The sequence below is a fragment of the Chroicocephalus ridibundus genome, chromosome 2, assembly GCF_963924245.1.
Source record: "Chroicocephalus ridibundus chromosome 2, bChrRid1.1, whole genome shotgun sequence".
NCBI classification, from domain to species: Eukaryota; Metazoa; Chordata; class Aves; order Charadriiformes; family Laridae; genus Chroicocephalus; species Chroicocephalus ridibundus.
Window position 1 is genome coordinate 84,239,894 of NC_086285.1, and position 13,100 is coordinate 84,252,993.

Genomic DNA, 13,100 nt, shown 5'->3' on the forward strand with positions numbered 1-13,100 from the left:
TTAGAAACATGAAACCAATGCAGATTAACGTGATGAAAAGGTACACATAGCAAAATGTGAAATCCAAATGCAGTGACTGAAATAAAATAAAAACAGGAAACACAAGTATCAACTAGGGAAAAATATTAATAGGGGATTAGTAGCGACACTCCCATTTTTTTTGGATAACCTCTGGAAATGAGAAAATACCTAATATTATATGAACCTGTCTTGTTTTATATTCATCATAAAACTGGTGAAGCACGAGGAAAAACGTTTCTAATCTAACAGCATAAGCAGTTCAATGAAGAAAATAACTACTCTCTGTGGTTTCATCTGAGCCCTCTGAGGCTGTAATTTAACTTGGCACTGTGCTATTTAAAAAAAAAAAAAAAAAGGAAAAAATATATAAACATTGCTGTAAGATCACTGGTGGTATAGGGAAGTAATTCTATTTAATCAAGAAAAATAAACCACAAAAAAGCGGTGGTATTTTCAGTATTTATTATTACGACAAGCTAAGCAGATGAGGCTGATTACCTTAGACTTCAAAAACAGAGAACCATTCTGTCAGCGAAGGGAGGGCGACAGGCTTTAACAAAAAAGCTCTCCGTTCGCTGTGCCCTCCCACCGCATTCACTTGCAAATCACTGTGTGTGCTTGGAAAAAGCCTGCGCTTCCCTCCTCTCCAACCTTCCCCGGGTAAGTGCTGCGGCTCCATCGGCAGCGCCTCTCTCTCCCGCTCTCGTCCTCGGAGGGAGAGTGAGTGTGTGCGTGTCTCTGCGTGTGTGCGCTGGTAATGGTCTGTGTCTCTCCTTTTTTTTTTTTTTTTTTTTTTTTAATCAGGAGCTCTGAATGAAAGCCAGTCAGTGGGAGAGCTCCCCCTTAGCTTTGGTTCCCGGCTGTCCAGAGTTAAGTGATGCTGGGAGAAAAAGCCTGAGTTAGATCCAAGTAGGATCAGTCTTAGAAAATAATAGGAGAAAACAAACAACAACAAAAAAAGGACTCTAACAGCTCGTTTTTCAGTCTGGTTGGGGTGAACACTACTCCACTTTCTCAGAAGCAGAATAAAAGGTAGGAGCCTTCCTTATTTTTAATTCCTTATGCTCTTTGTAGTTGTTGTTGTTATTATTATAGAATGAACAGTGTGGTGTTTAACGCAATGCATAGAATTGTTCTACTGTATACAACTTTTTACATTTTATAAATATGCTTTAGGAGTAATGAGACAAGGGGTAAGAAATAACTGCTGTGTATTCTCTCTTCAGAGTAAATTGATGTCATATTTATTCAAGATTGAAACACTAAGCTTTTTATAATATTTATTTTTTTCCTCCTAGTAAGCAGGCTATCTTTTGAGTAGCAATTTCTATCTGTATTCAGTTCTTGCAAATTCAGTGGGGGGGAAAAATACTAGTTGAATTAAAAAAACCACAATGTTTCACAGTGTAACTGTTATGAACATAGCATGGAACATACACGTATGTGCCCTCACTTTCTGTATACCAGTGCAAGTCTGTTAGAGCTTTCACTGCCATTCATTCTGCCCTGAATTGAATTTCAGAATAATTATACACACTCAGAGCAAATGCTTCTTATGAAGGAAATCCCTGTGGAGAGGGATAGCAGGGTGGATAAAGGCAATCTTTCAAATATCTGTACAGAGCTATATGCACACAAATGGGGAAAATACTGCCAGGTTTGACATTTCAGTAAGGGGAGGGGTGGGGGGAGAAGAGAAAAGGTGGAGGGAGGAAAAATTTAGTCTGCACCTGTGTAAGCATTTATTGTCACTGCTGCAATAAAATCCATATTTGATGTGGTGTTAAATTAATGCAGCACAATGCAAGTCTAAATCCATGTTCCCAACTACTAACTATTGATGGTATTGTCAGCTGCATTAGAAATTTGCAATAGGCTAATACTGTACATGATCCTAGTTGCAGATGTAAAAATCTAACAGTCCTTCAGCTTCAGGGAGTGCATCTGCACGTGCAATCAGTGACAAATAGCAACCAGCATTTTAAAACTGACCTATCATCTCTGTTGCTTCCACACAAATGGAGCTGTTGCCTGTAATCTTCATGTTTCATTTCAGTAAAAGCCTCTGTATTACGCCAATTGCACACTCATTGCTTTTAAGGTATTTTTTGAATTATACAACTTGTTGTGTGTGCATTTGCACATGCATGTGTGTGTACATGGTGTGAGGAAGCAGGTTTGTAAAAAATTGTGAAAATTGTGTCTTTTTTTTTTTTTTCCTAAGCTAGTAGGCTTTAAATTTACATGGTGATATTACTGGAGAGGGAAAGCAGGGAGTGGAAGACTGGAACATATTTCTGAATCCCTAAATCCTTTTTAAATATGCTGTTTACTAAGGATATTATGAGTCTAGTACAAGCATTTCTTGAGATTTTCCAGTCACAAACTTTTATATTAATTAGTTACTTTTTTAATGTAATAGTAGTCAGTGCTCTTTTTGAGGAGGAGATGAAAGAATAAACTTAGGGAACTGGGAAAGGCAAGTAGAAAGACAAGCTATCTTTCTCAAGAGTTGAAAAACAGCTTTTTAGAGTTAATATGGGTTTACATCAAGAGAGGAATACCTCTTGGATTATAAAGTGGTAATCTAGTTTGTGCCTGAGGGAGTCTTTTCAGATTTTTATATACTTTGTTAAATAAAAGAGAGAATGAAGAGGTCATTCCTATAGCAGTTTCTGTTAATTTTAGTTTAGCTTTACGTCCATGTTTTCTCTGTGTGGTGTCAAGATGACTTTGTACACTTAAATAGGAACTTTGTAATGTATTAGGAGTGTTGATTATAACACAGATATTTAAACTTGAAACTGCTGCTGATGATTTGATTTTTCGTTACTTTGGGTACCATTGGAAAATATGTCTTGATTGCTTGTTTTGCCAACAGTTTTTATTTAGAATGCGTTGTAACAGTTCATGGAAAAGAAAATAGCAAAATACATCTTAAAGGGACTGTACGTAGGACTTTATATATTCTTAAATGCTTTGCATTAGAGTAAATGAGTATAGATATACTAAAACTTTGTACTTGCATGTTCTCAATAGACAAAGGATCTGTGAAGAAACTGATGAAATACTGAAATGTGCTCACAGTAGACACTGTGGTTACTGTTCTTTTCTCTGCCTAGCTGTACTTGAAAAATCCATTAAAATAATGTTATATGTCAAAGCAAATGAGCTCATCATTAATTAAATGTAGAAAGATATTAATAAGATACACATCTATACGTGCACACCAGTATACAAATTTCAGCTAAATAATATAAGTTATTTTTTCCTTGTTAAATAATTAAATGTAATAGGCAGAAAATGTTAATTTGAAAATAATAATAATCTACCTCTGATTCTGAGAAAGTAATTTCCTCCTCTCAATGTGATTTCCCAAGGAAACAAGTCAATGAAACAGAGCCTGTTTCATCTGGATAATTCTGTGCAGGTGACTTAATTTCTATGTCTGTTAACCATATTTACAGCCAGGTTGCAGGTCGAAGTAGTATAATTTTATACCTTATCACACCACTAGGTTGCAGCACTAGTGCAGGGGGTCAAATTAAGATTGAAATATTGTTGAATGGTAACAATGGGGTGAAGTTTCTGACTGTTACCACAATATTATTTTTAATTCATTCATTACTATTGCTTGAAATCTTGAAACACTTATACAACTCTGAAAACACCAAGGCATCTTAATTAGACTTCACAATAAGTCCTTGTTCATAGATTTGAAAAATGTGCTGTACAGTTAGTTCTTTGAAATTACATGATAGATAGAAATGGAAGGGAAAAAATGATTATTTAGGCAAGTAAATAGGCAGAATATAAGGGTTTAAGAAACATTTTGTGAGTGCCTTAAGTGAACCACCTAAATATATATTCTATATTACCATTGTATTTGCTATGGGCTTTTTAATAACTTACTAATTGATGTACCATTTATTATACAGGAGGAAAACTGAAATTCAGAAATAAAACTTCTTTTCTTATGAGCAGTTTAAATATGTCAAAGTAAAACATTATGAAGGGTGACTTCACTGCACACAAGGAAGCCATACCAGAGCACATTTTCAATTGCTCTGAACAGTATGCGACTATCAATGAAAGCTCACGCACACTAAAGGTACAGTTCACTGAAACCTTGGTTGACTTTACAACACACACACTGCACATCAAACCTACTAATGTCAACAGTTGCTTCTTGAAAAAAACCATACTTCTTTTACTGTCCAACTTCTGGAAAAACTTGAAGAAACAATGAAGGAACAATGGTATTCTGAATACTGCCTTTCCCAAATCTCTCTTGAGGCCCAGAGGAACTCCTATGTTGAATGTTCCTTCCTCCTTTCCTCTCTGGATTTACAGCTCCAGCTTTGAGTTCTTGGCATGCGACTTCCCTAACTTGCCTGTTTCTGTGGGTTAGCAGCTCTACAACAGAGCAGTAGAAAATAATCTCATCTCTGGGGAGCTGAGTGTGTTACAGTTAACAGGCTGTACTACTACACACTGAAAAAATCAACTAGGCCTCAGCACTGTCTTTTTTTTTCTTTGTTCTCTTTCCATCTGGGGGGAAGTCAGAACACCACCCAACCAAAGAGCTATTGAGCTTATACGTTCTGTTTACTGGCTTATCAGTCTAATTTTTGGTATGTGGAGGATCTGCCAAAAAACTGCCAGTTGAAGGTTTATACATATTTCTTTGTATGTTCAGTCTTCCCGATTATTAAACGTCAGAGCCAGTTAGTTACCTCAAGTGAGTGTGTGTGTCTGTACAGTAGAGGCAAAACAGTGAAAACCTTTGTCTTGTACAGGGACTGCATTCTAGCAAGCAGAATACTGTACAATTTCACTCTTAATTTATATCATCAGCTGTTTATTACTTTTTTCTGTAAGTTCCTATTACCATTTCTTGCCTCTACTAATTTAGATGAAATAGATAATGTTTATCACTTTTTTGATAAAGAAGCATGTCCGGCAGGAGGCATAAAGCTCTAGCAGTATCTCAGACGTACTCCCCAGCTTGTACTGTCACGGGGCACCTGAGCTAGGATATAAACTCAAGTCTGCTGGTTAGAAGTGTGTAGTACTATGTGTCTACCAACAGGCTGCGTCTGGGGAGTACAAAGATTTAGGAAGTTAACTGGATAAAATGAAAAGCAACATGGCAGGTGTCCTTTCTATTATTGTTCCCAAATGCACATCATTCTTCACACAACGTTTTTTGCCAAAGTGAACTTTGAATCATATTTCAAACAGAAGGAAATCACGTAAAGAAGAGAACATGGGTGTGAGTTTATGTAAAGGTAACGATTCAAAAAATGAATTGAAATTAGATGATTCCAGAATTCTGTTGCTCAAAAGCTAGAACTGTGTTCCTCTGTGTTTTACAAAAATAAAAGACCTCTCCAAAATATCTTCTCATTAAGAACTATCCCTTATGTGATACATATGTTTATGTGTATGTATGTTTTATCATTTTACTGTTAATATTCCATCTCCTGCCACACTACAGATTTGATTTATTTTATTATCCTATTTCAGTGCTTTGCATTACAACATAAAGAACATGACATACCATCACTTAACCTGATCAGATCACGATCCTTAAAAATGAATGCAATCCTCACGAACTATACAATGCTATAATATCCATATTTTTAAGACATAAAGGATAGATACCAACATAATTTACAGGACTAGGAACAAGACTCAAAATACAATGTCCAACAGGACTGGTAATTTATTTTCCCCAAAATAACATAAAATAAAAACGCGTGTAACTGAACTGTTATCGTATGCTTGTGTCTACCACACTTCAGTAGTTCACATGATGTTTACACCTGTTTAATGAATGAAAAGATTATATTGCTAATTGTTATGCTAACCTAATAGTAAGCACAAATAAAACAGAAATACGTCTGTGTCTAGGAAGCTCAGATGCTGTGCATTCTGTCATTGGTTCCTCTAAGTGTCACAAGTGTACAGCTGATTTTTTACTTCCACAGAAATCAAGAGAGTTTTGTATGTAGATTTTCTTCAATATGTTTCATAACTTACACATAAGACAAAACACATGGACAAAATCATTGTGTATTTTAATGAGGGTGAGGAAAGAGATAGGAATCCAGAGTATTTGTAATTATTTAGAGGTACTATACAGGACAGAGGGAGGATGGTTAAGTTTATCCTGCTTCTAAGATATCTAAGAAAAATTATCCCTTAAATGTGTAAATTCCTTTTGCTTACGAATAGTCATCTGCCATTTTCCTGATGCCTTTTCTATGGTGAGTGGAACTGGGACCGTGAATGCGTGTGACGTCTAAGGTGCAAGACTCAGTCAATAATGGTAATGTTGCTGTGCGTACAGTGTTAGTGTCCTTGCCTCTGTCCCCTGTCCTGGGGCAGTGGAATCTCCAGGGCCAAGGCTCCTGTAACCCTGAAAAGGTCTTTGTAGTGGTATTGTTACCACAGGTGAAGTCTTCTAAAAAGGGATCTGGACACCCTTTTCAAAATAAGTGATGAAAGATGGGGAAAAACGAGACCCCTTCCTCTCTCATTACGCTGAGATTTTCCTGACTCTGTCCACGTGGTTTAATAGGTATAATATAGTATTTTTTTTTACTTGTATGATTATCATTCTCATAATGTACTTTTAACAATACTGTCCCTCACTAGACCTAAAAATGCTGTCAGATATGGCCTTGAGAGGCGTATGGGCTTCAATTATGAATTGGGACTGTAGTGTGTTTTATATACAAGTTCATATTTTTTGAGGGATGGACTGTCATCTTTTCTCCATGTATCTTTTGACACCTTTGGCAGAGAGAAAAAGGGGAGAAACTTGTACCTAACCTTCTTGTAGTCTTGACTGAAAACTGTGCATAGTATTACTGTACTTAATTTGAAATTCATAAAATGGCTTCTTTCAGTCCTCAGGTTGTTTTCTCTATTTTTTTAAAATACATGTCCTTATAATCATATTTTCATATTACATTCTTTGTTAGAGAAATGTCTGAGCCTAAATATATCAGACAAGGTGTGAATCTAAAAGTTTCTATATGGGTCCCTCTCTGTTTTATGGTGCATAAGAAGATTCCTAGAAGATCTATACATCCATTTTATCTGTGTGTCATCAGCAAATTAGTTAAAAGTAGACTTAAATGTCATTGATTTCTCTATATCATGAAAATTCTATGTAATGCATTCACTAGAAGTGCACATGTGCTAATTAGATGAATAAGATTTAGTTCTTAAAATAATATGGGGTGTTTGCTTGTTTTTTTTCAATGTTGAGGCTACTCAGAATGTGGCCTCAATTTTAAGTAGCAGACTGTCAATTGCAAAACAAACCTCAAGAAAATTAGAAAGGATACCAAAAAAATACAAAGCAGACTGTGTTTAAAACAAAGAATCCCAAACCATGATGAATCAAAGCAGGAGAATGACAATATTTCAGCTGTTATTTTCTTTCCACCTGTTAGAATAAATTTTAATAACAAATTATTCAAATAACCTTCCACAAAAATTTTGCATCATGTTATAGATAATATTTTCATTATCAGTATAGATGTCTTCTAATTTATTTTTTATTTCCTTTAGTAGGGAGAAGATTTTTATGTGTCAGTACTGTTGTATGGTTTGTTGTTGTTTTTTTCATTATAATCTTGGTGCTGCAAAGCCAGCTATGTAGAGCTACTAGCCTGCCCTCATGACTTTCTGCTACAAAATAAAAACAAAACTAGTTATGCAAGCTAACTAACCCTTGGGTCATCTAGTAACGAATTATAGTTAAATACACAGTTTAAAACAACAAGAAATCAGAATCTACAAAATCATTGCCATAGAACAAGGAGATTTTCAGCAGAGATAACAGCTTTCAGCCATTTAATCAGCAGTCTTTAATTGGCAAGTAATAGTGTAGACCTCAATTTATGAATGAGTTGCTTGGGTATATCCAGTCATTTTGCATGTTACATCTAAGCTCCCTAAATATGCTACTGCTTCCCCTTCGCAAGACCAAGATCTAAATAGTATTTTTGTCTCCTGTTTCCCTTTGGGATAGTTTCCACAGGCTTTTGGCAGAAAACTGTAGTGTCCATAAAAGACTAGGACATAGAACATGATCATAAGTACCATTTTAGGGAAGCGTGCTTTTTTTTCCCTCTGTTGGACGAAGATTTTCTGTCATTAATGCACTGGGATGTGCTCTTTCCCTTGAGTTAGAGCATGGTGCTCATGGTCAAGATACCACTGAAGCTGATATCTTGATTAAAATGGGTGAACTGAACCACAGGCATATTAGATACATGACTTAATACTTGAGGGCTTTTTATCGACAGTTTGTGATTAAAAACTTAAAAGCTTATGTGTTATGTATTACTAGATGTCCTTTTTTCTGGTACTTATATCTGAATGGCAGATATACAGACACAGATAGATGGATTTTCATCAATGGCATCATTTTTTAATATTTTTTTTTCCTTGCTTATGCATTTTCTTCAAATTTCTTTTCTTAAGTGGTTTCAGATGAAGTAGTACCCTGATTTGACTAATAAATTTAAGAATATCTTTCTTAAGGTGGAAATGCATTAGTTTTTAATTTATTTGTATTATTTAGACAGTCTTTAATCTTTCTGATGACCAGAAGAAACTGATCTGCTTTGTAAAATTTAAGTATGTGGGGGGAATATGTGTACAGAATGGAAAATAAGGAGAAAATCATACATTTCTTCTTATTATTATCCTTGATTAGCAAGGCATCTGAACCCACTCCAAAATACATGTGCTATTTCTGAATATATCCTAATTGTGGCTTGGTTTCCTCTAGCTTTTTATTTGAGGTCAGAGAATTAGAAAAGAATGATGAACTGAGACATAGTGTATTATAGTAATAATCCCCTTAAAGTTATGATGAGCAAAAATCTTCAAGAGAATTTAGGAATCTATAATGTGAATAAGAAAGGTCACTGGTTTAAGCTATTCTAAATTGCATGCCCAAAAATTTGTGACAAAGAAGGAGAAATCAATTATTTAAGTTCTGAAATACAAAGATTTTTTTAAAAACTGTGTAATTACAATTCATTACGTTCAGGGGTTTAAATTATACTTGTTATGTTAGTCTTTTAGAACAGAATTTACACATAGCCAACTACAAATGAGTTTTTTAGGTTTTTACTTTTAGCAACACCCACTTAGCTGGAGTTAAACACAAATGGTAAAGCTCAAAGGAGTTCAGCCTTCTAAATTACAAGACCAAAACCCACTGCGTTAACATAGCAGGAACTTCTTGCTAAATTTTGCATTATGTACATTCAAGGGAGGAAACACCCACCTTTACTTTCCTCCATGGCTGCAGCCATCAAGATCCAACCAGAAAGTGCTCATGTACATAGGGTCTGAGGTGTTTTTCCACTTGGACAGCCTGAGAAAGTCAGGTCTAATAGGGAAAAGCAGCCTACGTGGATTAGTGCCACAGCTGCCAGTCAAATGCTACCAGCTCATTTTCTGGAAAAGCACCCAGACACTCTTGTCTTACAGGTATACATGACTCTGGGGTCATTTTTGTGATTTAACTGGTTCGTCATTACTCTAGGTATTCTGGCTAGGGTCCATTAGTAGCTCTAGCGTATTAAAATCCTTTTCACTAAAAAAGTGCACACAAGTAAAATCATGATACCTCAGCACTAAAAAAATGGATTTCTGAACTGCTTTAGAAGCTATTTTGTTGCTATTAAAACTGGCAATTACTGGATTAAAACTGGACTATTGGTTATTGGAAGAATAACATAAAAAAAATGTGGTGTCATAATGCCATGATGACTGAAAAAAAATATTTTAAAGAACTAAATTCAATTCTATTTAAGTAAACAGAATTAATCTCAATGATTCTAATGTATAATCAAGCACTGACTTCTCAAGGGTAACCCATTAGTGCTTTAAAATATATGAGCTGAAATTAAGTGATGCACAGAAAAAATATTTGAAGGTAACTTAATATGTTTCTGCACAATCAGAAATACTGGCAATGAAGATCAGGATAATACTGAGGCAAAAACAATTCTTTTATAATCTTGACATTGTTCAGGGCCTTTTTTCTTTAAAGGGAACAATTATAGTGACTTAAAGAATTTTGCTGGTGAATTAGTAGTTTTATGTTCTGAGATGCTTTGTTTCTTTCTGGCTGAAGGCTGTGAACACTTTTTTAATCGTTGTTTTGTTGGTGTTTTTTTTTTTTTTTTTAACAGACAAATGAAATATACTACATGAAACAATTGCCAGTGAAGTAATTATGATTTGAAATTCCCCCACCCCCCCACCCCCCCAAGACTTTGAGGTTTGTTTTTGTTTTGGTTTGATGGAGCTAGTGCACTCTGACCTGTTCTTATCATATAATACTATTCTTTGTGAAGGATGAGGTTTTGCAATGGGAATAGAAAATAATTCATTTGACAATGAGATATCCTGTAAGCTAGAAATATTGCTTCTTCAGTATTTCTCAATTTATATAACGCACAGCTTTTTTAAGAGTTCAGTAAATGTGAGATCAACTCTTTTTTGTTTGTTTGTTTGTTTTTAATAATTGCAATTGGGAGGGAAAACTGAGTGAGGTAAAAGAAAAATTCTTAAAGTATAAGTTGTTGAACTTTACTTTGATAAAATTTCCTTTAGGGGAGACTGTAAATTGTTGATGGGTTTGGAGTTGTTTGGGGGTTTTTTTTGTGTCTGTTTAGTTTGCATTCATACATTTGCATATGTTCTTACTTCCTTGTCCTAGAAAGGCAATATATCATGCTAAATGTTCACTGCCTGTTTCTTGCAATTTGTCAGAAACTTAGTAAAACTTTTTTTTTCTCCATATTCATTAACTCTGCAGTAAGTCTCCACATTTCAGCAGTTTGTCAAAGTAAGCAGAATGATGTTCATAACTTGCTAATCAAATCGAAAGTCAAATGTTGATGCCATTTCTTGTGCAAGTCCCTGAAAAGTTTGTTCACTTTTTCAGATGGGAACCTTAGGAATGCAGATATTTTTAATCTTTTGGTGCCATCTTGTGGCAAGAGGGTAATTATATGAAACCAGGAGGTACTCTATTTTCCAGCTCACGGTTTCTATGCCTACCAGCAAAATATCTTGCTTTGGTGATAGAAAGATATATATGTACGAATTTTTATAGGGACTGTAAAACAGCAAACTGAGTCATGCACAGGACAAAGTTCTCTTTGGTTGCTTCTATTTTTTGGATCTTTTCAAGTGCATTACTAGAAATACTGGTTTGAGAAGTCTCACAAAAATTGAATATAATTACCACATGGAAATAGATTTTTAGTCTGTAATGCATTAGATCTCTGTAGAATACTTAAATACTTAACTAGTTCAAGGTAATTGTCAATAGATTTTTATTGTATTAGTGTATCAGATCTCTGTAGAATACTTTAATACTTAGCTGGCTCAAGGCAATATTCACTTCAGCATCCTGTAATGTTTAACAGAAAGCCAAGGTCTGTCCTAGCATTCTTGGTTTTTATTTTATTTTCTGGTTTTGGCTTTGGAAAATTCATACCAGCCTACATCCAAAAAAGCAATAACAGCATGGGAATGACGTTTATTTTCCTGATATTTTCACTGGGATTCAGCAAGATGAGTGGCTTTGGTTCTGTGCTAGTTTAATACCTGTTTTTTTGAAGATAATGCTTGTAGATGTCTGCAATCAGTACAGATAACATCCTTGCTCAATTTCCTAAGGAGCTTTCTTTGTGATAGTCCATATTTGCTTACTTATTTATCTCTGACTTCCAATCATGCTGAAAATTTCTAGATGCAAAAATATTGCTCCCTGTCAATAGCCGGAAAGAAAATGTCTTGTCCTGCTTTTACTTAAGCCAGTGGTTCTCTTTCTTTCAGAAGTAAGGGTGACTTTATTCTTTCTTGGTGTTTTTGAAAAACATTTATTATATTCTGGTCCAAATAACATCTGAATGTCTTGTAGTCATTGAAGATCAATTGCAAATTATAACTTTGCGAGTTATTATAATACCCGTTTTTCAGACAAGAAGTATGAAAGCATATAAAGATTAAAAGTTCTTGTACCTCAGGGATAGAAAACAGACTGTTATTTTGAATTTCAGTCCACTACTATAGCCAGAAAAGACCAAAAAAAAAAAAAGGAAAAAAAAATACAGCATTTTGATACATTTTGATAGTATATCCTCTGAGATGAAGGAGGAAATACTGTCAGTCAAAATTAGTACTAAATGAGAACACTGTTTAAGATTCACCTTCCATTCACAAACGAAAGTAGTATTCCAAGTGAATATTCTTGCAATGTCAAATACTTCCACCGCTTTCCCTACACATGGCCAATAATGCCTCATTGTGTATTATAAGCTTTCTAAATTTAGATAGAAAATAAAAATATGATAAGGCTGTTAATACAAGATTTTTTTTCTAGAAATTATATGGTGTATACTAAAATGTTAGTCACTAGAATGTGATTTTTTTTAATAATCAATCACTAGCTGAGGTACATTGATATGCTGTGCCAACTCGTGACCGAGATAAATCAGTCAATAGCTGAAGGGTTCCTTTTGGATGGTTAGGGACTGTGTGATTTCTCTGATTAGGGTTAGCTGGGTTAGCTAGAGATAAAACTCCATTGCCTATCAGCAGGAATGGAGAGAAGAATCACAACGTTAATGTAATAAGATATAGAATTTCAACAGTTTTGTACGCGTATGTGACGATGTGTTTGTGAGTATTTTTCCTCCTGATTCCAGTAAAAATCTCTTGACAATTAATCCACTTGAATGCTTCTCTGTCTTTCTGTATCTTTTGGTGCCTTCTACAGTATACTTTGCCTGCAAGATTGAAGTGGTATGTGATGCAACTAAAGAAAGAATTGCAATTGCTCATTGCAGTGAATTCACATGATGTGAATTCCCTTACAAGGAAGGCAAACCTAAATATGTGTCACAGTCTTTCTGATAGAAAGTTGTGAAGTTTAAGGCATGATTCTAAATAATATTTGTATGAATAAAGTTATGATATTATGACATATTATATACGCTAATAATAATTACACTGAAATCCAAAAT

General features: G+C 34.8%; 1 protein-coding gene across 5 annotated transcripts in view; it reads left to right on the top strand.

Moving 5' to 3' along the window:
• Positions 1-607: 607 nt before the first annotated feature.
• Positions 608-13,100, top strand: part of LOC134511714 (cadherin-10) — a 102,595-nt gene continuing 90,102 nt past the window's right edge. For 2 of the 5 annotated variants that reach the window (XM_063326097.1, XM_063326095.1), the window contains exon 1: positions 688-1,053. The gene's annotated coding sequence lies outside the window, so the exon portion shown is untranslated. The other 3 variants (XM_063326096.1, XM_063326098.1, XM_063326099.1) reach the window with 3 other exon arrangements.